The sequence below is a fragment of the Heterodontus francisci genome, chromosome 14, assembly GCF_036365525.1.
Source record: "Heterodontus francisci isolate sHetFra1 chromosome 14, sHetFra1.hap1, whole genome shotgun sequence".
NCBI classification, from domain to species: Eukaryota; Metazoa; Chordata; class Chondrichthyes; order Heterodontiformes; family Heterodontidae; genus Heterodontus; species Heterodontus francisci.
In genome coordinates, this window is record NC_090384.1 from 38150584 (window position 1) to 38174985 (window position 24402).

The 24402-nt window shown below is 44.0% G+C and overlaps 1 protein-coding gene across 5 annotated transcripts in view; it reads left to right on the top strand.

Annotated features, from left to right (window-relative positions):
• Nucleotides 1-22597: 22597 nt before the first annotated feature.
• slc25a22a (solute carrier family 25 member 22a) overlaps nucleotides 22598-24402 on the top strand; it is a 165476-nt gene continuing 163671 nt past the window's right edge. The window contains exons 1-3 of one of the 5 annotated variants that reach the window (XM_068046033.1): nucleotides 22611-22669; nucleotides 23157-23297; nucleotides 23461-23872. The gene's annotated coding sequence lies outside the window, so the exon portion shown is untranslated. Of the gene's footprint in view, nucleotides 22670-23156; nucleotides 23298-23460; nucleotides 23873-24402 lie in introns of all 5 variants that reach the window. The other 4 variants (XM_068046032.1, XM_068046031.1, XM_068046035.1 and 1 more) reach the window with 4 other exon arrangements.

The window sequence follows — 24402 nt, forward strand, 5'->3', positions numbered from 1 at the left end:
TTTTTTTTCTTAGATCAATTTGGTTTCCCACTTCCAATTTCATGTTGTCATTGGGTTATGATCCCGGACGAACCCCCAACATTCTGTTACGGCCATGTGAGGAGAGCGTCACAGTTGCCCCTCTTCCCCTTCCTCTTATTTGACTGCAAAAGGGTTTATTCCTTTTAAAACAGAGGTTGTGCTTACAACCTCCGTGAGTGTTTTACCTTTTACCTTTCCTGGGATCATGAAAGAACCAGACAGGTTTTCTTGAGTTTAAACAAGAAAGTGGCAAGTTTATTATACTTAATAATCTATCCCCTGATTTAAAAATATAAAAAAAATATGCTGCACATTCACATACACATTCACACGAGAATCTCACACACACACACACACAAATAGATTACAATGGAAAAAATAGATTTGGTGGTTGGATTAGAGTCCAGAATAAATGGAACTTAAATACACAGTCCGTGGAGTGGATGATTCGGTAGACTTCTGGCTGAAGCTGTATTCTTGAAATCTTTGGCTGGTCAAAGTGCACTTTGTGGTTCACCTGCTTTGCTCAGCGTTTTTCTTTGAGGCAGCATTGTAGTTGGCTCTCTTCCCCTGATTTCTGTCTGTAGCAGTCTGTAGGCTTGGAGGGTCCACAGTCACAGATGGTTTTCAACTTGATGTTTTCTGGAGAGAGAGAGAGAAAAGGTAGCACGCAGCCTTTTGCTGCTGCACACACCAAGTTGCCTGTCTTTGTCCAAGGGAATAAAAACACCTTCCCCAAGATGGACAGATGGTTTCATGGCTGCCTCAGGCTTTCTGGAATCTTCTAATGAAATTCAAGGTTGGGAATTGGCTGCACAGGCCCCAGGGTGCCAATTTACACTTGGAGGGGATTTACTCTTTCATAGTCAATGTGTTAGGATTGTCTCGACTCCATGCTAATGAAGACATTTTAGGCAATTCAATCACTTAGAGCAAGGCATTGTCCTGGGTCCATGCTGTTCAAACCTCTGGCTTGGGTGGATCTTTTAATATGAAAAGGTGTTTCAGATGCGAATTGTGGTGAGTTTTCTTGACACATTCAAATGACTTTTTAAAAAGAAACAAGTCCAGCAGTTATGGAATCACCAGTCCTAAACGAGTCCACATGCACAATTTTCAACCACGAGTCCTAAAATAATGTTAAAAATAGAAGCACTTTCATAACGCCTGTTTTAAATGAACTGGTTTCCTTCTACATTGAAAGAAATGGCCAATTTTGGCATATATACATGGTGGTGGATACAGTGTAGCCTTCGCATGGTTTTGAAAGTATACATAGTCCCTCAATTGTATCCCATTTTTGTACCCTAAAGTAAACTTCATTTCAAATGTCTTGAAGGTCCAGTTTGAAGATTGAAGCTGGGAAATTTGATTGTGTCATGACGTATTTATGCTGCCATGGTACCTTTTTGGGTGTAAAATGGTGTCCAAGCTGCATGTACACGTTTGGTGCATGCCACGCTGGATGCCATTTTGGATAGGTTGTTAGTACAGTTGCTGGAAGTGTGCAGACTAGGTAGATTGTGGCATCAGGCAGCTTGTTAACACCGATTTGACTGTAGCAGTGCATTTTCGACCTCAATGCTACAGCTAATGCCCACTCTTAACCGCGCGCAGCTGGCAGTAGCAGGAAGAACCATGCCCCTCCCCATAGTGCTATTTAAAAGGATCATCAATCATCCTCCGATTAGTTGCTGCTTGATTCCTACAGGCTGATGATGAGTTAGTAGACGTGTTTGGAGGTTTGTCTTGCTATTTAAAGTTGAAGTCTACAGGGAGTGGTGTATCACACTTCAACAGCTCTGCTCAGACCACTTGCTCCCAGTCATGGGTGTAGTAATTTTTGTCCCCCTTGACCTGCAGCATGACAGGGAGAATGAACAGAAGCAACACACAGAGGAGGACAAGCTGCTCAAAGAGAGAGAGGAGGAGGAGGGGGAGAAAGGCTTTCAGCAGGAGGTCATATCCAGCCATGGTCTTCAGGGAGCAATAATTCTACCTCAAACTCAGCGAGGAACAGTGTATGCAACATTCTGTTTCACTAAAGGGATCCTCACTGAAATTTGTCTCCCGTTACTTGCAGACCTATCCCCTCAGAGCAGGGTGAGGATGGCATTGCCTGTGGCTGTCAATGTGACTGTCGTTATGTTTTTTTTGTGTTGGGCTCCTTCCAAGCTGGAACAGGCGATATTTCCAACATCTTCAAGTTGCCGTCCACTATTGTATAAGGAAGGTCACTGAGACTCTGTATGCAACGAGAGCTGAATGCACCTCTTTGTCTCTTGCTAGGCAGAAACAGGTGGATTGAGCAGACGGCTTCGCCAGGATAGCAGGCTTTCCCACAGTATAGGGTGCTACTGATTGCACGCATGTCACTCTGTGGGTGGCGTATGCAAATTCAGAGATATGCTGCAAACAGAAGGGTTCCATTCCCTCAATGTCCAGCTGGTGTGTGGCCATACTCAACATCATGCAGGTCAATGCCTGGTATCTTGGCAACAGTCCTGATGCCTTCATTCAGCACCAGTCCCAATTACCATCAGCATTTCAGCCACCATGATTAACCAGAGTGTGGTCACTGGGCGACACAGGTTATCTGCTAACTTCCTGCTCCAGTGCATAACCCAGATATACATCCACTGCATAAAAAAGTCATGCTGCCACATGAAATACCATTGAGCAGATTTAAGTGCTTAAGAAACGCTTCCATTGCCTGGACCATACTGGAGGAACCCTGTAGTACTTAGCAGAGTGCGTCTCATGATTCATTGTGGTCTGCTGCATCCTGTGCAACCTGACCATGATAAGGGCTCAGCTCTTGTCAGGTATACAGTGAGCAGCTGAGGAGGAAGGGAGGAGGTGACCAACACAACCTTTTTCTAGTTGGTTGTCAGTCAATCCCAATTCCCCATTCAATAATAGTCTCACATCTTACCTTCCCTCTATTACTGACCATCACAGGATTCTCTGGGCCACATGCTGAAGTAAAAGCCATCGTAAAACAAATATTCTAAAACAACTTTATAAATTAAACCATCTAATATTCCATACAGAAATCAACTAATCCCCCTTATGCATTCCCTTAGTGCCTGTCTTCCATGTACCTTTGCCTGCCCTAGTGCTCCTTCACAGTCTTACCCAGTAGCTGCAACTTGGCTGGTGGAAGGCTGCAGATTTTCAGTGGAACAGACTGCACAAGGTCTTGAACAGCTATGGCACTAGAAGGCATAGCTTTGAACTGCACCACCTCAACAAGTGTGGCAGCAATCTGGGCGGGCTGGTTGACAGGCAACAGCATGGATACTGGTTGAGGAGCAGTGGTGGGAGGTCAAATGCTGTCATCTCAAGAGAACAGCAGGCTAATGCTTCACAGAACCACTGCCAATCCTTCAGAGTGGCATCTCAGCAATGCTAGTATGTTGGAGGACAGATTGCTGGACTAGTGTGACACCCTGAAAGCCCATTGAGCACTGGTATCTATTGCTATGATGGCAGCAGTCTGAGCTTGTGTGACATCAAGTTGAGCTTCTGTGACTTCAGTCTGAGCTTTCACCGCAACATTCAGATGTTGGGTGGCTTCTGCCTGTGCTGTAATGGAGGCTGAGACATCGGCCACCAGCTGCTGCGTCATGGTTAGGTCCGCAAGAGTTCTTGATGGGTTGACCACCACTTCCACACTGGAAAGGATGGGCTCCAAGCTCTCTGCAAACCACTCCACACTCCTTAAAAGTGACCACTGGCTTTCTGGCAGGTGCATCAATGCACCTAGCATTTCCATGTCCATACCCATCAGCCTTTTCCTGTACACTTCCAAGTCCTCATCTGGGTCCTCTGTAGCAGAACTCATGTGTGACCTTGCCCTCTGGCAAGCTGGCACCTGCACTATCCTTTCCCCCTGCCCTGGATGCAGGCCAGTCATGCCTGATGACTCACCAGGTATAGATCCTACTTCTATGCTATCCTGTAAAATAGACAGAGCCAGTATCTGAACTGGTGGCTGCAAGTGTGAGATCAAGTGATGGTGTTGCATCATTATCAGTCTCCTCTTTCTCTTCACACTCCTGCATCACTGCCTGGCCAGTTGGCAACTCTTGGGTATCTAGGGTTGCAACAGTGGTGTGTAAGCAATAGATGCATGCTTCAATCGTGCACCTTGTAAATCAGAATTGATTGTGGGATGAGGGGAAAGTGGGATGTGAGAAGGAGGATTCAGCATGAGCTGAGTCATCTTTGATCCTTTCAGCCCTGCCTTCTGTCATGGCCATTCCAATGATGATGAGCACCATCTTCTCCATCAGGGTGAGGACATGCACCAGTTAGGTGCTGCTGCCTTTAGTTATGCACCAATTTGTTCTGCAAGAGACAGGGAAGTGTGTCAGTGAGTGAGGTGCAATCTGTTTGGGTGATGTGCCTGTCATGGTTGGCACTGTGTGCAAGCTGTGAGATGTGCATATGAGGCTTGCAGCAATACTGACTGAGGGTGAGGTGAAGCTATGCATGCTGGGTATGAGTTGTGATTGATAGAGTTTGTTGGTAGGTGAGTGATGGAGGTGTGGTGCATCGAACAGTGTGTGAGGCTCATGGTGCAGCTGCTGGAATGTGACATTTGAAGATGCATCCACTAACCTTGACCAATCATGTGAGGTCACTGAATTTTTCTCGGCATTGCACACGGGTCCTTGGGACTACTGTGCCGACATTGACCTTTACGGCTCTCTGCTCCCATTGCCTTATCATTTTGGCTGGATGGTCTCTTTGCTCCTGTGGATAGTGACATCTCTCTTCCTGTTGACCTCCTGCACCAAGGCTTCCAGTGCCTCATGAGAGAACCTTGCAGCCCACTCACTGCCATATTGTGTTATTCCTGTGTCTTGCCCTGGTCAATGTCATTTGTGCAATAAATTTCAGCACCTGCTACAGCCAAAGTTCACCTCTTTAAGAAGTGCAGGCTTGCTTGAACTCATGCTAGTCTCGCACAATTGTACACTGCCTACTCAGACATGCAGCTACTCAACAGCACACTCATCATTGGCTGACCACTGCAATCTTGTAAGTAAGCAGGCAGCACAAAGTTTGCATGCTGTCTATGTCGGAACACAGTGCCCATTATCAGGCTTTATTTAATTTCCCCCCTGAATACTTAGATTTGTTTGTCTGTTGGATACTAAATTGTAATATTGCCATTGGCATCAATGGATTCAGAACACTGTATTTATTCTCTTAAGGAGTACAAAGGCTTCTAGCTGAAGAAAAAAGTGTAATTTTTATAAATAGAGTAAAAAGCTGTTTTACAGAAAAAGGGAATCACAATAATATTCGTCCCAACATTTCTCGCAATCCATAGTAAACTATTTCATAAATAGAGGTATTGAGTACAAAAGCAGGGAAGTTATGCTGAACCTTTATAAACCTCTGGTTAGGCCCCAACTAGAGTATTGCATCCAGTTCTGGTCACCACACTTCAGGAAGGATGCGAGGGTCCTTGAGTGGGTGCAGAGGAGATTTACCAGAATGATTCCAGGGATGGAGGATTTTAGTTACAAAGTTAGTTTGGAAAAGCTATGTTTGCTCTCCTTAGAACAAAGGAGACTGAGGAGAGATTTAACAGAAGTGTACAAGATTATGACAAGCCTAGTTAAGTTAGACAAGGAAAAACTGTTCCCATTGTTACGACCAGGTGAGAAAGGTGTCTAGGGTTCCCTCTCAGCCTTCACCTGATCTTACTGTAGCAGGGTTTAATTTTAAACACACTGTTTTTAGCTTCACCTTGGTGAATCCTTGTTCACTGCTTTCCAATTATAAGGCAAAGAAACCAGTCCAAACAGGTTTTCTCAGGTTTAAAGAGAAAGGTTGAAATTTATTAAACTTAAACTCTAATTCGGTTAACGCCTACAGATATATGGCGTGCCCGTGCTAGCATGCATACATGATAAACACACATGCAGATAGAGACAGAAAAAAGCAGAAGAAATAAAATGGAAAAGTTTGAGGCAATATCTGAAGAGGGCTTTTGTTTAGGTTCTTCGAGCTCACTGTAGAGTCCTTGATTGTAGGTAGATCTTGCTTTTCACTGGGGCCCCGTATTCTTCTTAAACCTTGATCGCTGTAGGAGACTTTTCTCTTTTGGGGTTCATATGTCTTCAGTGGATTTGGAGTTCTGTGAGAATGAGATGGGAGCAGACAGACAGGGGAGGTCTTCTTCAACCCAGGAGCATTCTGCAGTCTCTCAGATCAAACTTTGTACAATTCAGAAAAACCCAGGTTGCCAAGCAGGTTAGTCATGTGACTAGCTGGTCTGACCATGTCTTGGCTTTGTGGATTGTATCATCTTTGCAGGGCCTGGAATGCGCTTCTCTGCCTTCAACATCTGGTGCTCAAAGTCCACTGTGGGCTAAATGGATAAGGGAAGTAACCTAGTGACCTCTCTTGTCCCTATTGGTATGTAAATATCTTCCATCCAGGTGTCTGGCAGCCCTTGTAACAGGTCTTCTCTTCTTCCCAGCAACAATTTGAAATTTAATGTTCAAATGGCAAAATGAATATGCCTAATTCTTGGTAGGTGGGGATCTAGCCTGACACCCTTAAAAAATGGTACAAGGACTAGGGGACACTGATTGAAAGTTTTGGGCATAAGATGCAGGGGGAATATGAGGAAGCACTTTTTTATGCAGCAGGTGAATATGACCTGGAACTCTCTGCCCACAAGGGTGGTAGACAATCACTGACTTCAACAGGAAGTTGGATGGCACCTGAGAGAAATAGACCTGCAGGGCTATGGGGATCGAGCTGGGGAGTGGGACTGACTGCATAGCTCCGTGGAGAACCGGCATGGACTCAATAGGACGAATGACCTCCTTAGTGTACAAAATCATGAGAGGTATAGACAGGGTGGATAGCAAGAGGCTTTTTCCCAGAGTGGGGGATTCAATTACTAGAGGACACGAGTTCAAAGTGAAAGGGGAAAAGTTTAGGGGGGATATGCGTGGAAAGTTCTTTACGCAGAGGGTGGTGGGTGCCTGGAATGCGTTGCCAGCGGAGGTGGTAGATGCGGGCACGATGGCGTCTTTTAAGATGTATCTAGACAGATACATGAATGGGCAGGAAGAAAAGAGACACAGACCCTTAGAAAATAGGCGACATGTTTAGATAGAGGATCTGGATCGGCGCAGGCTTGGAGGGCCGAAGGGCCTGTTCCTGTGCTGTAATTTTCTTTGTTCTTTGTTCTTTGTTCTGTGCCGTAAATGACTCCATGATTCTATGGATGCAACTCAAAATAGCCTTCAACTTTATTACAGCTTCTCATTTACCTGTGTAGGTGAGTACCTTCGGACCTGAGCTTTTTAGCACCATACAGTTCACACTTCTACAGACAATGCAGATTGGCAGTATATATACAACATCGGCTACTGCCCTTTTCTGCCGCTTGCCTGATTTGGAATGTTTGATAAATTCACCTTTTGCACTAAAGTGCTGTTTGTCTTTCCTTGTCACTGCCTTGGTTAAAGTCAATTGAGGAGTGGTCCAGCAGAGGTCTAGTGCTTGTATAGGGCATAAAATAAGATCACTCAGAGTTTTGGAGGCTTTTCAAAATTTTGATTCGGGTTAAACAGTCTGAAAATCAATCTGTCACCATAACAGTTAAGAGAATGCGTAATGCTTAATAAAATTGTAAAGCAACTACATACACAAGAAGCCACCAGACAGCAAAACTCTTTCATCAGAAGAAAATATCTATTGACGACTGCAATTAATTCGCTTGCATTTTATTGCTTTCTCAAGTTATGGATGATTTTCCTTTGTTTACCTTATTGTAAAAGCTCCTGCTTTATATAATTTGTAACCTTTCACTGAAAACTTTTGCAAGGTTACATATGCCAGGTTTTTCCAGCTAAAGGATCACCATTTACTTACTTTTATTCATATCCCTTGACATATAGTTAATAAATTTCTATCAATCTTATTTTTGATAATTACCATTAACCTAGCATCCACAGCTTTTGGGGGATAGACTTCTTTATTTCCATTATCCATTTCATGAAACGCAAAGCTGAATGGTCTAGCACTAATTTCAAGATTATGCCCAGCCAGTCAGGTAGCATCTGTGGAGAGAAACAGAAATAACATTTCAAGTCTCTGACCTTTCATCAGAACTGTGCTGCCAGACCTGCTCAGTATTTCCAGAATTTCTGTTTTTATTTCAGATTTCCAGCATTTTGCTTGTGTAAAGATTATGCCCCCTTGTTTCCCCACCAGTGAAATCAGTTCTCTCTATTGACTCTGTTGAATCCTTTTATAATTTTAAAGACCTTGATTACACACCTCGATCTTTTAAACTCAAGGGAATACAAACCAAGTTTATGCAACCTGTCTTCTTAATTTAACCCTTTAAGCTAAGCTATCATTCTACTGAATCTGCGCTGTACGCCTTCCAATGCAAATATATCCTTCATGAGATGCGGTGCCCAAAACTGAATGTAATACTCCAGATGGGACCAAGACTCTGTACAACTGAAGCATTACTTCCTCCCCTTTGTATGTCAGCTCCCTTGAGATAAAGGTTAATATTCCATCAGCATTTTTCATTACTTTTTGCAAAAGTGCATGAGCCTTTAGTTATTTGTTTACATGGACACCCAAATCCCTTTGTTCTTTTTCAGTTCCTGGTCTCTTGCCATTAAGAACATTTTCCAATTTGTCTTTCTTGGATCCAGTGGATAATCTCACAATTCCCCACATTTAATTCCTCAGTATTACCACTCGATTACTCTGTTTATGTAGTTTGTACAATTTATTGTGCCTTCAAACTAGGTGACATCTACAAATTTGAATATATTACTCTATTCTTTCGTCTTAGCCATTAATATATGTGGTAAATAGTTGAGGCACATTAAAGATCCCTGGGGAATACCACATTTCACATCCTGCAAATCAGAGAATACTCTCTTTACACCTACGCTCTTCTATCTCCTAATCAATTACCTAACCATGTCACGTATTTACCTCCAATTCCATGCACTTTTATTTTTGCTAATAATTCTGTGCAAAACCTTATCGAATGCTCTCTGGAAGTCCATGTAGACAACATCCATAGATACTCCTCTGCCCACAATGATACCAACCTCCTCAAAGAAACAGCTTAGTCAGGCATGACCTACCCTTCACAAATCCATGCTGACCTTTTGATCACCCCATCCTTGTCCAAGTGCTTAGCCACTCTATCCTTCATGATAGATTCCAGCATCTTCCCACATATTGCTTGGGTTTCTATCTGGGCGACAGGGGTCTTGGCCAATAGCGAGAGCCCCATGTTGCTTACTCTGGGGAAGGCCTGCTGTATTATGTTGCAATTTGGCACTTAATTGGACAGCGGTGGGCCTTCAGGACCGCGATGATGGAAGATCTGCCCGCTGACAGCCAATGGCCAATCAGGTTGGCAGATTTTTAACTGAGCAATGCCACCGCAGAGGCGATGGCTGCTGCTGGTACTGGACTTACTGGAGGCACAGGACCCAGACAACAGGTGAATCAGGGTGGGAGTGGCTTCGTAGGGTGCAGGTTGTGGGGGGAGAGGGGGTTGGCAGCAAGGACCTGGGGGTGGCTCTCAGCAGGCCCCTCCCACCTTCCTGATGCTGGGTCCCTCGATCAAGCACAAAGTGTCTTTGAATGAGAGACCACCCCCCATCCCCGGAGCCGGCAAGCAACCTACATGGGTTTGCTTGGCATATACACCTGCGGCACAGTGGCGCAGTGGTTAGCACCGCAGCCTCACAGCTCCAGGGACCCGGGTTCGATTCCGGGTACTGCCTGTGTGGAGTTTGCAAGTTCTCCCTGTGTCTGCGTGGGTTTTCTCCGGGTGCTCCGGTTTCCTCCCACAAGCCAAAAGACTTGCAGGTTGATAGGTAAATTGGCCATTATAAATTGTCACTAGTATAGGTAGGTGGTAGGGAAATATAGGGACAGGTGGGGATGTTTGGTAGGAATATGGGATTAGTGTAGGATTAGTATAAATGGGTGGTTGATGTTCGGCACAGACTCGGTGGGCCGAAGGGCCTGTTTCAGTGCTGTATCTCTAATCTAAAAAAATACCCCTTGCAGCAACAGGCCCGTCCATCACTGGGATAATACCATTGATAGCAGAATAAGACCCTTAATTGGGCATTAATTACCCATTTAAGGGCCTCAATTGGTGGCAGGGTAGGCAGGCCGCCCCATGGCCTTCCTGCCTTGGACTTAATCTGGGTGGAGACGGGGCTCACCACCCCCTCCCCCACTGCCACCATCCTGCTTGATTATATGCTCTCCTCGCCTCCAAAGCCGCTGTGGGGGAGAGCATAATATTTCCCCCATTATGTTAGACACCTCGGTCTGTAGTTTCGTGGTTTCTCTCTCCCATTTTAAATAATGGTGTGACATTTGCCATTTTCCAATTCAAAGGCACAATTCTCAAATCTAAAGTGGTTTGAAAATTATGATTAACGTATCTGCAATTTCCTCATCTGTTTCTTTTAATGCCTGAGGCTGCAAACCATCAGGCCATGGAGATTTGTCTACTTTAAATCTCATTATTTTCTCTATTAGCATATTTAAGAAAACATAATATATACAGTGTTCCTCCCACTTATTTTTAAGATGCCCTTGTACCACCAGTTTTTTGTCCTTCCTCATTTTAAAAATGAATATAAAGTATTAATTTAACATCTTATTATTCATTATAGAATCACCTGCATCTGCCTTTTATGGAACTACGTTCCTCCTAACCACTCTCTTTCTCTTATGTATATGCATGAAAACAGTTACTAATGCTTTGATATTCCTTGCCAGTTTTTTTTTCATATTCTGTTTTCATACTTCATTGATTTCTTTGTATTGTTTGTTGTTTTTTATAGCTCTCCCAATCTGCTAGATTTTCACTTTCCTTTGCATTTGTATAAGCCTTTTCTTTTAGCTTCATATTGTTTCTTAGCTCATTTGTTGACTGTTGTTGCTTAACTGCACAAATGGAACTTTTGTTTCTCAGGTTATGTATTGGTTTGTATCGTACCAAATACTTCTTTGAATACTTACCACAATTTGTCTGTAGGTTTACCCATTAACAGTTCAGTCCTGTTTACTGCGGACATTTTATTTCTCATCCCTTGGAAGTTTACTTAATTATATTTAAACCCTTGGTTTGTGACCCTCCCTTCACTCTCTCAAACCTAATATCAAACACAATTAATTTATGATCGTTATTCACAAGTTATTTTCTGTCAGATTGTTAATTAATTCTGGTGTGTTACTCATCACAAAATTTAGTACAGCCTGTCCCCTTTTCAGTTCTAAAGCATATTGTTGTAGAAAAGTACCTGAAACATTCCAGAAATTCATTGCCTTTACTACTTGAGCTGTTTTGCTTCTTCCACTTTATGTGAAAATTAAAACCTCCTATTATAACATTGTTTCTGCTGCAAGTTTCCCAGAGTTCCATATTGATACATCACCTCACCTACATCACTACTGTTCTGTCGACAATTCATTTGTTTTATTTCTCCAGCCCTGCGGGAGTGAGCTGGAGGTGGGATGGGGGCATAAAATTGAGTGGGAGGCGAGGAGTGCCATTCCCGTCTCCTTCCCGCCCCCCACTGCATTTTACCAGCCATGGGGGGAGGTGACAAACAGCCCACCCTCGGCCAATTAAGGTTCTTAAGTGGCCAATTAATTGCCACTTAAGGGCCTCCTCCCACTGCAAGCAGTTGAGTAAAACCTGGTGGCCTCCTTGCAAGCTGTGGAGGGGGGTGGGCGGTCCTCCTGATCGGACATCCTGTGCCCCACGGAGGGTCCCTCCCGTGGCACCAGCTGTCCCCACTGCAGCATATCCCCCCCTCCTCACAAGTGACCCCCCGCCCACCACCCTGCCTCGCCGGGGCCCAGTCGATTGTCCCTGGTGAGGCCCCACACACCTACCTGTATTCCGGGGCCTCGTTCATGTTGCCAGTCCTTGCTGGGTGCAGTCCCAGCAGTGGCCACTGCTCCCAGTGCTGACTCGCTGAATGGCCGGCAGCTCTTGGAGGAGGGATTTTCTACCTCAGAGGGGCAGATGTCCACCCGAGGCCAATAAAAGGCCTGGGCCACATAAGGTAATGGTGTGGCTTCCAGGCCTGGAGGAGGCAGGCTCGCCACTGACTTTTTTTGGCGGTGGGCGGGGCCTCCGGACTGGTGTAAAATTCCAGCCATATCTTTATATTGGGTAATTGTTGCCACTTTGCCTGTGCATTTCTCACACATTTTAGCTTATCAAACTTTTTGTCACTGAGGTTTTCTACAATGCTATAAAGGGGATGTAGTATTTTCTTATTTGCATCACCCCTGCTTTATTTTTAACAAGTATTTTATTATTACTTCCTATAACCTTTTCTTTTCCTGGACCATTTATAGCTTCGTTATCACTTTTTCTACTCTGACCTTTGTTCTGATCCCTTTTTCTTATCTTAAGATAATATTGTTCCACCTGCCACTCCTCCCACCGTCCCTGCCTCCCCCTGCCCTCAACCTTTAGTGGTTTAAAGTCCTTTCAACACTACTAATTCTTCCAACTCAGACTTTGGTCCCAGCAGTAACAGCTCCTTCCTGTCTGTCTCACTTGTGTCTCCTTGAAGTGCATCCTTCTCCATGTTGCCTTGTTTAGCATTCTGACCATTATTCCTGCAACCTAAGAGACAGAAAATATGATTTTAAAAAAGTCAGTACGGATTCCAAAAGTTATGCTTAATGAACCTGATAGAATTCTTTGAAGAGGTAATGAAAAGAGTAGACAATGGAAATGTAGTAGCTGTCATATACTTGGATTTTCAAAAGGCCTTCAATAAGGTACCACACAGACTCATGACAAAGGTTATGACATGTGGAGTCAGGGGACAATATATATAGCAAATAGGCTAAAAAATGCAAAGCAGAGTGTCTGGATAATGGGTAGTTATTCAGATTTGATGAAGTGGAAAGTGGTCTTCCACAAGGATCAGTGTTATTCATAATTTACATTAATGATTTTGACTTAGGAATTTAGGTCAAAATTAGCAGATGATACCAAACTGGGGGTGCAGCTGACACTGAGGAAGAATGCAACATAATACAGTAAGACATGAGAAAACTTGCAGACTGGGAAGTGGCAAATGAACTTTTTGTTAGATGATACACTTTGGTCAGGAAAATAGAAACATCACTTACAGCCTAGCAAATAAACTAAATGGGATAATAGAGCAAATGGATCGAGGGATACAGGTGAAAAAACTCATGAAAAGCAGCATCGCAAGTCAGCAAAGCAATTAAAATGCTAACAAGGAAAAGTGACTTATTTCTAGGGTTTCAGAATTCAAAAGTAGTGAAGTTATGTGAAACTTGTTTCAGACCATGGCTAGGGTGCACACTGTTCTGGTCTCCATACGATGAAAAGGACATAGAACCACTGGAGAAAGTGAAAAAAAGTTTTAGAAGGATGGGACGAGATATGTGAGATTAGAGCTATTGGGAAAGATTAAACAGGTTGGTCTATTCTCTTTAGAAAAGTGACTTGGAGGTGACCTGATAGCAGTTTTTACAATTATGAATGGGTTAATGAGGTAGATTCAGAAAGAATGTTTCCACTTGTTGGAGAATCAAAAATTAAAGACATAAGTATAATATAGTTACCAATAAATCTAATAGGGAAATAAAGAGAAATTTCTTTACTCCGAGAGTGGTTTGAATATGGAACTCACTTCCACAGGAAATGGTTAAGTAAATAGCTTAGATGCTTTCAAAAGGAAATTACATGAGTACAAACAAGAACAAAGAACAGTACAGCACAGGAACAGGCCATTCGGCCCTCCAATCCTGCGCCGATCTTGATACCTACCTAAACTAAAACCTTCTGCACCTCCGGGGTCCGTATCCCTCTATTCCCATCCAATTCATATATTTGTCAAGATGACTCTTAAACGTCGCTATTGTACCTGCTTCCACCACCTCCCCCGGCAACAAGTTCCAGGCACTCACCACCCTCTGTGTAAAGAAATTGCCTCGCACATCCCCTCTAAACTTTGCCCCTCTCACCTTAAACCTATGTCCCCTAGTAACTGACTCTTCCACCCTGGGAAAAAGCTTCTGACTATCCACTCAGTCCATGCCGCTTATATCTTTGTAAATCTCTATCATGTCGCCCCTCCACCTCTGTCGTTCCAGTGAAAACAATCCGAGTTTTCCCAACCTCTCCTCATAGCTAATGCCCTCCAGACCAGGCAACATCCTGGTAAACCTCTTCTGTACCCTCTCCAAAGCCTCCACGTCCTTCTGGTAGTGTGGCAACCAGAATTGCACGCAATATTCCAAGTGTGGCCTAACTAAAGTTCTGTACAGCTGCAGCATGACTTGCCTATTTTTATACTCTATGCCCCGACCGATGGAGGCAAGCATGCTGTATGCCTTCTTGACTACCTTATCCACCAGCGTTGCCACTTTCAGTGACCTGTGGACCTGTACGCCCAGATCTCTCTGCCTGTCAATACTCCTAAGGGTTCTGCCATTTACTGTATACTCCCCACCTGCATTCGACCTTCCAAAATTCATTACCTCACATTTGTCCGAATTAAACTCCATCTGCCATTTCTCCGCCCAAGTCTCCAACCGATCTATATCCTGCTGTATCCTCTGACAATCCTCATCACTGTCCGCAACTTCACCAACCTTTGTGTCGTCCGCAAACTTACTAATCAGACCAGCTACATTTTCCTCCAAATCATTTATATATACTACAAACAGCAAAGGTCCCAGCACTGATCCCTGTGGAACACCACTAGTCACATCCCTCCATTCAGAAAAACACCCTTCCACTGCTACCCTCTGTCTTCTATGACCGAGCCAGTTCTGTATACATCTTGCCAGCTCTCCTCTGATCCCATGTGGCTTCACCTTTTGTATCAGTCTGCCATGAGGGACCTTGTCAAAGGCTTTACTGAAGTCCAGTGGCGCAGTGGTTAGCACCGCAGCCTCACAGCTCCAGCGACCCGGGTTCAATTCCGGGTACTGCCTGTGTGGAGTTTGCAAGTTCTCCCTGTGTCTGCGTGGGTTTCCTCCGGGTGCTCCGGTTTCCTCCTGGACAAAGACTTGCTGGTTGATAGGTTAATTGGCCATTATAAATTGCCCCTAGTATAGGTAGGTGGTAGGGAAATATAGGGACAGGTGGGGGTGTGGTAGGAATATGGGATTAGTGTCGGATTAGTATAATATGGGTGGTTAATGGTCAGCACGGACTCGGTGGGCCGAAGGGCCTGTTTCAGTGCTGTATCTCTAAACTAAAACATCCACTGCCCTTCCTTCATCAATCATCTTTGTCACTTCCTCAAAAAACTCAATCAAATTAGTGAGACACGACCTCCCCTTCACAAAACCATGCTGCCTCTTGCTAATAAGTCCATTTGTATCCAAATGGGAGTAAATCCTGTCCCAAAGAATCCTCTCTAATAATTTCCCTACCACTGACGTAAAGCTCACCGGCCTATAATTTCCTGGATTATCCTTGCTACCCTTCTTCAACAAAGGAACAACACTGGCTATTCTCCAGTCCTCTGGGACCTCACCTGTAGCCAATGAGGATGCAAAGATTTCTGTCAAGGCCCCAGGAATTTCTTCCCTTGCCTCCCTCAGTATTCTGGGGTAGATCCCATCAGGCCCTGGGGACTTATCTACCTTAATGCTTTGCAAGACACCCAACACCTCCTCCTTTTTGATAATGAGATGAGACTATCTGCACTCCCTGCCCTAGGCTCATCATCCACCAAGTCCTTCTCCTTGGTGAATACTGATGCAAAGTACTCATTTAGTACATCGCCCATTTCCTCTGGCTCCACACATAGATTCCCTTCTCTGTCCTTGAGTGGGCCAACCCTTTCCCTGGTTACCCTCTTGCTCTTTATATACGTATAAAAAGCCTTGGGATTTTCCTTAATCCTGTTTGCCAATGACTTCTCATAACCCCTTTTAGCCCTCCTGACTCCTTGCTTAAGTTCCTTCCTACTGTCTTTATATTCCTCAAGGGATTTGTCTGTTCCTAGCCTTCCAGCCCTTACGAATGCTTCCTTTTTCTTTTTGACGAGGCTCACAATATCCCGCGTTATCAAAGGTTCCCGAAACTTGCCAAACTTATCCTTCTTCCTCACAGGAACATGCTGGTCCTGGATTCTAATCAGCTGACGTTTGAAAGACTCCCACATGTCAGATGTTGATTTACCCTCTAACAGCCGCCCCCAATCTAAATTCTTCAGTTCCTGCCTAATATTGTTATAATTAGCCTTCCCCCAATTTAGTACCTTCACCCGAGGACCACTCTTATCCTTATCCACAAGTACCTTAAAACTTATGGAATTATGGTCATTGTTCCCGAAATGCTCCCCTACTGAAACTTCGACCACCTGGCCGGGCTCATTCCCCAATACCAGGTCCAGGACAGCCCCATCCCTAGTTGGAATATCTACGTATTGTTTCAAGAAGCCCTTCTGGATGCTCCTTACAAATTCTGCCCCATCCAGGCCCCTAGCACTAAGTGAGTCCCAGTCAATATAGGGGAAGTTAAAATCACCCACCACTACAACCCTGTTACCTTTACATCTTTCCAAAATCTGTCTACATATCTGCTCCTCTACCTCCCGCTGGCTGTTGGGAGGCCTGTAGTAAACCCCCAACATCGTGACTGCACCCTTCCTATTCCTGAGTTCCACCCATATTGCCTCGCTGCATGACCCCTCCGAGGTGTCCTCCCGCAGTACAGCTGTGATATTCTCCTTAACCAGTAATGCAACTCCCCCACCCCTTTTACATCCCCCTCTATCCTGCCTGAAGCTTCTAAATCCTGGAACATTTAGCTGCCAATCCTGTCCTTTCCTCAACCAAGTCTCTGTAACAGCAACAACATCATAGTTCCAAGTACTAATCCAAGTTCTAAGTTCATCTGCCTTACCTGTTTTACTTCTTGCATTGAAACAAATGCACTTCAGACTACCAGTCCCACTGTGTTTAGCAACAGCCTGCTCTTCCTCTTAGTCTTACTGGCCTTATTTACTAGTTCCCCTTCATTTATTTCACTTGCTGTCCTACTGCTCTGGTTCCCACCCCCCCGCCACACTAGTTTAAACCCTCCCGAGTGACGCTAGCAAACCTCGCAGCCAGGATATTTGTGCCCCTCCAGTTTAGATGCAACCCGTCCTTCTTGTACAGGTCCCATCTGTCCCTGAAGAGATCCCAATGGTCCAGATATATGAAACCCTCCCTTCTACACCAGCTGTTCAGCCACGTGTTTAGCTGCATTATCTTTCTATTTCTAGCCTCACTGGCACGTGGCACAGGGAGTAATCCCAAGATTACAACCCTTGAGGTCCTGTTTTTTAACTTTCTACCTAACTCCCTAAACTCCCCCTGTAGGACCTCATCACTCTTCCTGCCTATGTTGTTGGTACCGATGTGTACCACTACCTCTGGCTGTTCACCCTCCCCCTTCAGAATGCCCCCTGTCCGTTCAGAGACATCCTTGACCCTGGCACCAGGGAGGCAACATACCACCCTGGAGTCTCTTTCACGTCCACAGAAGCGCCTATCTGTGCCCCTGACTATAGAGTCCCCTATAACTATTGCTCTTCAGCGCTTTGTCCCTCCCTGCTGAACAACAGTGCCAGCCGTGGTGCCACTGCTCTGGTTGCTGCCGTTTTCCCCTGATAGGCCATCCCCCTCAACTGTATCCAAAACGGTATACTTGTTAGAGAGGGGAATAGCCACAGGGGATTCCTGCACTGACTGCCTGCCCCTTCTAGCGGTCACCCATCTATCTGCCTGCACCTTGGGTGTAACCACTTCTCTAAAACTCCTGTCTATGACACTTTCTGCCACTTGCATGCTCCTAAGTGCATCCAGTTGTCGCTCCAACCGATCCATGCGGTCTGTGAGGAGCTGCAACTGGGTACACAGCCTGCGGATGTAGTCGTCCGGAACACTGGAAGCGTCACGGACTTCCCACATCTCACAGGTGAAATACTTCACCCCTCTAACTGTCATTTCTAGCACTAATTAGTTAATTAATATAAAATAAATAAATACTTATTAAATCCTTACTAAATTGTTACAATTAACTATATTGTCCCTTGTGCTAGATTTCTACAATAAATATTAAATGCGAACTAAATACAGCAATCTCCTCCCTCTGGTACATGAGAGAAAAGGGAATAGAAAGATATGCTGAAAGACTGAGATAGATGGAATGGGAGGAGACTCGTGTGGAGTAGCACGAGTCTTGGAGTAGGCACGAACCAGCACAGGCTAGTTGGGCAGAATGGTCTGTTTCTTTGCTGTACATTGTACGCAATTCTATGTATCTCCACAGATGGAAAATATATTATACCTGCTGGACAGGACCAAGTTCTGTGTTTCTTCCATCTCTAACTCCACTAGGTTTTCCCTATCCTGCCATTTACACAATCCTCTTCCTGTACCTGTACCGGTCTATGTGGCGTGACAATGTTGTAAATTATCCAGATATTTCTCCTGCTCCCTTATGTGTCAGAGTGTCTCTAACCCACGTTCCAGCTTAGTGATTTTGAACCAAAGTGACTCAACAAAGACATTTCCCAGGAGTGTGACCATCCAGGAAAGTTTCGATGTCCACAAATCCCTCCTGACATTACCTATTTTCTAGAACTTGCATTTATATGTGCCTTTCATGACCTCAGGATGTCCCAACGCTCTTTACAGCCAATTAATTACTTTTGAAGAGTAGTCACTTGCATTGTAGAAAAATACAACAGCCATTTGTGCATAGTAAAATCCCACAAATATGACAATTAAGCTGTCTTAGTGCTCTTGGTTGAGGGATAAGTGTTGACTAGGACACCAGGAAATCTCCCTTACTCTCTTACTCTTCTTCAAATAGTGCCTCTTTTAAATCCACTTAAGAGTGCAGATCGGACCTTGGTTTAATACATCATCCAAAAGCTGGCACCTTCGTCAGTGCAGCAGTCCCTCAGTACTGCAATGAATTGTCAGCTGAGATTACCTGCTCAAATCTCTGGAATGGGGCTTGAACCTACAACCTTCTCAGAGGCAACAGTACTGTCACTGAGCCAAGGATGACACTTAAAAAGCAAAGTAAGGTACTAAATGGTATAAAAAAAGTTAAACCTGCAACACGACTTAAAATTAAATCATGACAAGCGGATACGGATTCGAACTAGTGAATGACAAATTTAAGACAATTGGGACGGTTTTGACTTAAGAATGGTTAATGCACAGAATGGACTCGAGGGTAGATTAATGGAGTCAAAACATGGAAACATTTAAGAAACAGTTGGATACTATTAACTCTTTCTGGATGGATGAACTAAGTCGAACCCTTCAGTCTTTTCATCTGTACATTTAATACATTTATTCACTGTTGTCTCTCCTCACAATTTTGGTTGCATGCTCGCATTGAGGTGGGTTGTGCTCACCTTTGCAGGATCTACTGTTAGTAGCGTAATTGCAGCAACTATATGGGCATTATAAAACAATGTTGCAAACTACTTGGGGAGGAAGATTTTGTATTAAGTTGCCTATTCATATTCTTTTGCTCCCTTGTAGTGAGTAACTTGAAATGCAATCTCTGACATATTGGCAATTTATTTTCCAAACTAGTACTCCCCACATAAAAAGTAAATAAGTTGGTGTGGAAGGAACCTTATCTGCCATTCAGATGTTGCAATATACAGCAGGAATAAATTACTTCCAGTATTATATTTGAAACCTACACTGCTGTTGGGCGATGACTAAGCGAATGAACAGGACTGTTTTTTTTTGGATGGGAACTACAAAGCATTCATGATCTTCCATTTGATGTACGTTAGTGGATGCATTGGTTCTAATTTTCCAAAATTTCCTAGATTCTGGAAAAGTCCCATCAGATTGGCAAATAGTGAATGTAAGTCTGCTATTCAAGAAGGGAGGAAGACAGAAAGCGGGAAAATACAGACCAGTTAGCTTTACATCTGTCATAGGAAAAATGCTGGAATCTATTATTAAAGAGGTTATAGCAGGTCATTTGGAAAATCTCAGTGCAATCAGGCAGAATCAACATTGTTTTGTGAAAGGGAAATCGTATTTGACTAATTTATTCGAGGTCTTTGAGGAAGTAACAAGCAACGTGGGTAAAGGGGAACCTGTGGATGTGCTGTTCTTGGATTTTCAGAAGGCATTTGACAAGGTGCCACATCAAAGGTTACTGAACAAAATAAGAGCCCATGGTGTAGGGGATAACATATTAGCATGGATAGAGGATTGGTTAGCTAACAGGAAACAGACAGTAGGCATAAATGGGTCATTTTTAGGTTGGCAGGCTGTAAGTAGTGGCGTGCCATAGGGATCAGTGCTGGGGCCTCAACTATTTACAATCTATATCAATGACTTGGATGAAGAAACTGAGTGGATGGTTGCTAAATTTGCTGATGGCACAAAAATAGGTAGGAGAGTAAGTTGTGAAGAGGACATAAGGAGTCTGCAAAGGGATATAGATAGGTTAAGTGAATGGGCAAAGATTTGGCAGGTAGAGTATAATGTGGGAAAGAGTGAACTTGTCCACTTTGGCCTAAAAAATAGAAAAGCAACATACTGTTTAAATGGAGAGAGACTGCAGAACTCTGACATGCAGAGGGGTCTGGGTGTCCTAGTACACGAAACACAAAAAGTCAGTATGCAGGTACAGCAAGTGATTAAGAAGGCATAAGCAATGTTGTGATTTATTGCAAGGGGAATGGAACATAAAAGTAGAGATGTTTTGTTGCAGTTATATAGGGCATTGGTGAGACCACAACTTGAGTATTGTGCACAGTTTTGGTCTCCTTGAGAAAGGATATAATTGTATTGGAAATAGTTCGGAGAAGGTTCACTCAACTGATTCCTGGGATGAGAGGGTTATCTTATGAGGAAAAGTTGGACAGGATGGGTCTGTATTCATCGGAGTTTAGAAAGATGAGAAGTGATCTTATTGAAACATGTAAGAGCCTGAGGGGATTTAACAGGGTGGATGTTGAAAGAATGTTTCCCTTTGTGGGAGACTAAAACTAGATGGCACAATTTAAAAATAAGGGATCTCCCATTTAATGAGGAGAATTTTTTTTCAATTCATTCATGGGATGTGGGTGTCACTGGCTATACCAGCATTTATTGCCCATCCCAAATTGCCCTTGAGAAGGTGGTGGTGAGCTGCCTTCTTGAACCGCTGCAGTCCATATGAAGTAGGTACACCCACAGTGCTGTTAGGAAGGGAGATCCAGGATTTTGATCAAGCCACAGTGAAGGAACGGCGATATAGTTTCAAGTCAGGATGGTGTGTGACTTGGAAGGGAACTTGCAGGTAGCGGTGTTCCCATGCATTTGCTGCCCTTGTCCTTGTTGGTAGAGGTCATAGGTTTGGAAGGTGCTGTCTCAGGAGCCTTGGTGTGTTGCTGCAGTGCATCTTGTAGATGGTACACACTGCTGCCACTGTGCATCGGTGGTGGAGGGAGTGAATGTTTGTAGATGGGGTGCCAATCAAGCGGTCTGCTTTGTCCTGGATGGTGTCGAGCTTCTTGAGTATTGTTGGAGCTGCACCCATCTAGGCAAGTGGAGAATATTCCATCACACTCCTGACTTGTGTCTTGTAGATGGTGGACAGGCTTTGGGGAGTCAGGAGGTGAGTTACTCGCCACAGGATTCCTAGCCTCTGACCTGCTCTTGTAGCCACGGCATTTATATGGCTACTCCAGTTGAGTTTCTGGTCAATGGTAACCCCTAGGATGTTGATTGTGGGGGATTCAGTGATGGTAATGCAGTTGAATGTCAAGGTGAGATGGTTAGATTCTCTCTTGTTGGAGAAGGTCATTGCCTGGCACTTGTGTGGCGCAAATGTTACTTGCCACTTATCAGCCCAAGCTTGGATATTGTCCAGGTCTTGGTGCATTTCTACATAGACTGCTTCAGTATGAGGAGTGGTGAATGGTGCTAAATATTGTGCAATCATCAGCGAACATTCCCCACTTCCGACCTTATGATTGAGGAGCCTGAGTCTGTGGAACTCTGGAGAACGGTGGAGGCTGGGTCATTGAATGTTTTTATGGCAGAGATAGGCAGATTCTTGACAAACAAGTCAAAGGGTATTGGGGGTAGGCAGGAAAGTGGAGTTGAGTCCACAAACAGAGCAGCTACGATTTTATAGCATGGCACAGCAGTTTCGAAGGACCGAATGGCCTCCTCCTGCTCCTGCTTGTCAGGTATGTAAGAGATAACGGTTTAAAATCACAAATCTGTCACATCGGTACAAGCTGCCTTTTCCTAACCAATTATCCTTAAATTTGGACGGCGGGGGGGGGGGAACACTAAATAACGAATGCAAACAAGTAACGCATACGTGCCACTCATTTGCTACAGGACAAGGTTGCTCTGAAGACTGGTGGAAGCTGGAGAGTGCAACCCTGAGAGTCTGGCGCGCGCAGCTTGACTGCCCACCCCCGGGAGACGTGCGCGCGCCCGCACCTGTCGGCAACACGTGCGCGCCCACGCCCGCTGCCAGTCTGGGTCTGTGGACGTCGCGAGCAGCCATCTCAATCTTGTTCATAGATGATTTTTGCGGGAGAGACTCGGTGAGGTAAGGAGCGCTTGGCGAAATGCAATAGTTAACAATAGCAGAATGCAATATATAAGAGAGGAGGGTGGAGCGGTCTTTCAGATTTTGTTTAGTTGCCGCTCCTTGCACTCACCTAGTGGTTTTATGAATCAAGTCGCATTTTGCAGCACGCATACTCACAATTTGGGAAGTCCAGAGCGATTAATGGAACGGCGGGGTACTATGTATCAAAGTAACTCGTAACCCAGTCAACGTGCTGGAACCGGTGTTATTGTGCAAAGTGTGTTCTGTAAATGCGCATGTTTTTTTTAAAGCATGGATTTTTATGTGAACGTTTAATCGAACGACAGCCCAAACATCGTCGCCGGTTCCTATCAATTTAATCCTGACGCGATTAACGGTGGAAAGCTGCAGAGAGACTCGGTGGAACCAACTACAAATCTGGCTCATTATCCAATAGGAGACGCGTCAGCCTGTTTAATTCACGTTTTATTTATTTTTGTTGTAGTTCGCAGCCGTGCAGTGTTTCAAGTAACTAATTGCAAACCGAGTTGACAATGAATGAGTGAGGACAGTGCAATGGCTGCTCTAGAATGTACTGAAGAGAAACAAGACTGAAGGAAACATTCCTGGTTTATGTTAACAGATGGTATGCGAGAAGAGAAGGGCGTCCTTTGATTTTAGACTTTGAGAGAAGTCATTTTGTTAGTATTTATAAGGGTCGTTTTTTTTTCACATGAAAATCTAATATGTTTATTTTTTTTCAAATGTCTTGTTCGGATTTTACTTTGGTCTCAAAAATATTGGTATAGAATGGACAGCAGAGAGCGGAGTGAGTCTACAGGATTCCGTGTGCTGGGCTTGGCATTTTGGCATAGTTTGGAATTCCACTCTGAGGCAACAAACATTTTCCAACCTTCACGTTCGCAGTAAAATTCCAAGGATGATGAAATAAAACAATGATGAACATGCATTTTTTTTTGCTCTTGCAGCCCATTAAACTTTGCTCGCCTCACCGAAACGGTCCAATAAGGTCAATCGTGATAATCTGATGAAGGCTGATAAGATGAGGCCATTTATTACATTGTGTGTAAAGCCAAATTGCTGTCAACTTCCTACAATGTTGAGTTACTTCAAAGCATACTGTGTGCAATGTTCCCATTAGTGTTTTAGGTTTACTGAAAATTTGAAAGGAAGGTTTGCATTGCTGTGAGCCTTACGCTGGTATGTTCTCGTTAGTAGAATTTCTGTACTAACATTTTATTTGAAGATGGCCACTGTACATATTGGGGTGTTTGCAGCCATCATATTCTGAGTGTTGAATTTTTAAGAGTATTGCAATGGTCAAATATCACGTAGGGGCACTTGATTTTTTTTTCCTTACTGAGACAGCTTGGTGAAGGACACCACCAAGATGGAAAAAAGTGGGAAGGGGACAAGATCATTTGAGAACAAGTGTTTGTGATGTAAACGTTAGGCTTTATATGGCTACAGTCTGTAGGAGGAAGAGAAACTAAGAGATCTGGGGAAAGGTAAGTCAGGCTATGTTGCCATTGGTCTTGAACAGGGCTGCTGGTTTCTCACAACCAAAGATGTCAGATTCTGTTTTTAATACATTGGTTTTGAAAGGTGTTTTGGAATTCGATTCTGTGATTAGGATCATTTTGTGTGCAAAGGTGGAAATCAGTAGTCCTCGTTCTGAACTGAAAATGTAGGAAAAAGGAAAAGTATATAGGCATATATACAGGGATTGG